This window comes from Rhea americana, unplaced genomic scaffold (genome assembly GCF_003343005.1).
Source record: "Rhea americana isolate MKP2758 unplaced genomic scaffold, rheAme1 scaffold_246, whole genome shotgun sequence".
Taxonomy (NCBI): domain Eukaryota; kingdom Metazoa; phylum Chordata; class Aves; order Rheiformes; family Rheidae; genus Rhea; species Rhea americana.
The window spans coordinates 463,831-467,668 of NW_028186364.1; positions in this window are offsets into that span (position 1 = coordinate 463,831).

A 3,838-nucleotide genomic window follows, 5' to 3' on the forward strand; every position below is an offset into this window, starting at 1 on the left:
GGGGGTGGCCGCAGCGGTGGCCGCGGCGCATGCGGGAGCTGTCCGCGGTGCTGAGCAGCAGCCGGCTGCGCCCGCCGGCCCGCGCCGCGCTGGGGAGCTGCGGCTTGTCCCCGCGTCCCGGCCCCGCTGTCCGCCTCGCCGAGGCTCCTGCTGGGCTTGTGCACGGTGCCTCCGGGGACCCCCGGGCTCCCCCGGGGACGCAGGCCCCGGGCTGTGGGGTGGGCCGCCGTGCGCGCTCGCCCCCAGCCCTGCCGCCGGCCTTCCCTGTGCCGCGGCTCCCGACGGGGCTGGCGGCAGGGCAGCCCCCCCTCTGCAACCTCAAGCAGCCACCGCTGAACCCCGGGCAGGACGTGCCTGCCGCGGGCCTGCGCCACTGCTTCCCCGCAGGACGGGTTGGGTGAGGACGGGAAGCCGCGCGGCGCGAGTTGGACCGGAAAAAGAGGATTGGGGAGGTGAAGAGCTAGAGACGGCACCTGCAGAAGGGCTGTTGSAGTCTCTGTCTAGCCCTGCAATGCTTAGGGGAGGCCAGAGAGATGCTGCGGGCTCGGCTTGGCACCCAGACCCCAGGGTGGGTGCAGAGCGGCCGAACAAGCGTGCCCGTGACGGGAAGGAAGCAGGGCGAGGAGGGACCGGGAGGGCCCAAGTGGGTGCCCGGGGGCTGCACCAGGCTGCGGGTGCTGCACCCGCCTCGGGAGCCAGGTCCTCGTGCATGGTGGCGGGGCTCAGGGTGCCCAACACCAAGCTGTGCAAACGCGGCTGGGGGGGCGGCTGATTGCCCCACCTCGGCATGCAACCAAAAATGCAGATGGGCTCCTCAGGAGGCTGGTGAGGGCTGTTAACAGCGGGGGACGAGGCCCCGAGAAAGCGTGGGGTTCCTCGGAGGGACGCGGCTGTYGCTGCGCTCGCGCCCCGGCGTGCTGCGCGAACAGGAGACTGCAYGGGGAAATCGCATTTACCAAAAAATCCAGGGCTGAGATTTTACCCTTGGGGAGTCTAACTTAAAACAAGGAGGAATTAGATACCCAGAGGGGACCTGTGCAGCTGCTTGGGAGGATTTCCCATTAGCTGTTTCCCAGCCAGGCCGCAATGCTCCGAAACGGCTCCACCGTGGTGAGGGGAGCTGGGTCTGGAGCACCCGTTCCATGTTGCAGCRTAGGAGCGGCAGAGGCAATCCGGGAAGGATCTTGCCAGCCCTGGGGCCACCTGGTTGGGCGCCATGGGGATTTTGGCCATCTGAGGGGGAGGAGGGCTCCTGTGCCGGCCCCATGGGGCTCAGCACCCCGTTGGCAGCACCCTATCCCTGTTCCCATCCCCATCCCATCCCCATCACCCATGGCCAGCACCACAGAGCCCTCTGGCCTCACGCCTGGCTCCTTTCCCGGGCCTTAAAATCACCTGACCTAAAAAAAAAAAAAGATGGAAGATGGAAGGAAGGTTGGAGACAACAGTAACTAATTATTCAAAAATCTGAAACTGGAATAATTAGCCCAATTAACAGTCTCAGGTGATGTCTTATTCCATCTGATAAGAGCCCAAGGAGGAGGGAAATTAATTAACCTGTCAGCCTGACATTTGTAGGTCAGAGCGGGCTCCTGGTGCGCTGCGGGTGGGCGCAGGTGCCGCGCTCGGGGGCCGAACTGTCCCACGGGCCGGGGCCAGCCGAGCTGCCCCAAGCGAGGCCGTGGTGCCGGCATGGGGCTGCAGGCGAGCGCCGGGTGTCCGCGGCGCAGGGCCCAGAGAGGCCACCGTGCCCCAGGCTGGGGTGATGGGCAGCAGGACGGGGCTGCGCATCCCTCGGGGAAAGCCGTCGGCACCACTTCGTTAGGGAGGCAGAATCTCGAGGCCTTTAAGGTTGCTGTGGTAACCGTGGTGCTTGTTAGCAGAGGAGGCTTCTGCTTCCCAGGCAGGTCCCCTTGGCTGCCCGCGGGGATGGGCACCCTCACCCGGATGCCTGGGCCCGTGCTGCCACCTGTGTCCCGCTGCCCCTGCGCCGGGAGGGTCGTGGTGCTGGCAGGGGCAGGCACAACTCCCAGCTCCTCGGCTTGTCTGTGGCATGACATGTGCTGCCCCATAGGCTTGCACACGTGTGCACACGCGACGCGCTCTGGACGTGTGCGCTGGGGACTGCTGCGGGCAGCCGCATGCCGCCCCTCCTGGCACCGCTGCTCGCACGCCCACGTGCCCATCGCGCTTGGGGCAGGTCCATGCGGCTGGGGATCGTGCACACATGAGCGTGCACACGCATGAGTGTGCACATGTGGCGCACATGCGTCCTGTGCTCACTGGTGCTGAGCCCCCAGCGGCGATGGGGCGGGTGGCTGGGCACGGCCAGAGCACTGGAGCGCTGGCTCCGAGCTTTTGGAGTCTTCAGGAGGTAAATGGTAGGAAAAGCTCCGTTTGCCCTAAATGCCCATCCCTGCGTGAAACCGCGGCGGCGGCGGCGTGGGCCGGGCGCGCCGCAGGAGGCGATGCCGTGGGGGGCGATGCCACGGGCCGGCGGCCTCCCCGGCCCCGGAGCATGGGGACTGGGGAGGGGGCACCTGGGGGCAGGAGGAGGAGGAGGAGGAAGAGGAGGGAGGTTTTAATGCGCTTGCAGTCATTCCCTCCTCCCACACCTCCCTAATTTTGCAGCTTACCTAAGTGACTTATCAGCCTCCAATCTTGTTAAATCAGGCAAATTGTAGCATCTGATATTTTATGGAGATGAAGGTGCGCGCCCAGACTCTGTAATTTTGGGGAAAGATGTATTTACAATACCTTGTTGCTAGTAAACAAAAAATAACTTTGGATCAAAGTGCTTTTACAGGGAAATAAATCTGCCTGTAGGGCCCCGGCGAGGCTCGGGGAAGAGGGAAGCGGCAGCACGGACAAAACCGGTGCATGCGTGTGTGCGTGCACATGTGCGTGTGTGCACGCGTGTGTGTGTGCATGCCAGGGAGCGCTGCAGGAGCCGGGGGGGAGCCCGGGTGGCTGCACGGGACCCTTCGGATGCACCGCGGGCCACCGGCCCTGCTCCTGGCGGAGTCTCCTGCGGGCGCCCCCGAGTCGCCCTCGACGTGAGACCTGCGCTCGCCCGTGCAAGCGTTTGAGCAGCCGGGCTTCGCTCCGGGCCCCTCCGTTCCCTGCGGATTACCGATGAGGCGACGCTGTTTTACGGCCGTCTGGAGCAGATTTATCCGAGCGGCAGGGCCCTGGCGTGCCGCGGCCGTAAATCAGCGCGGCTCCTCCGCGGCGGCTCGCGGCGCGGTGGCGTCTGCAGCCGGGGCCGCCCCTTCCCGGCGCCGGCACCCGCCGGTTTCCCTCCTCGGTTTCGTGGCGTGAGCGTGGGGATCCCGGTGCAGCCTTGCCGTGGGGCCGCGCCGTTTCCCTCCGCAGCCGGCGGCTGCCGCGAGCACCCGGCCTGGGCTCCGCGCACGGCCCGGGCGCGAGGCGAGGGGGGAAAGTCCCAAATATCCGCTGGCGACCTAAGAGCGCGGCTGCAGCCTTGGCGGCTGCGGGCTCGGCGATTCCGCTCCCTCCGTCGCTCTCCCGCCTGCTAACGCGGTAATAAAATGGTGATAACRCCGCGGACGTCCTTTGGAAAGGGCTTTGAGGCGGATGAAAAGCCCTGCTTACGAGCGAGGCCGTTATTGTTAATAACTCCGAGTGAGGCTGTAAATTTGGCTGACAGGGCTATTAGGGGAAACGAACTTGTTCCTGCGTGGGCCTGGTGCACCGAAGCCCGGCGCCGCTCCCGTGCCCGTGGGCTGCCCCGGGGGTCTTGGCCCCCACGGCAGAGAGGGACGCGGCCGGCGACGGCGGCCAGGCTGAGCCCCGGCGGGCGCTCGGGACAGCGATG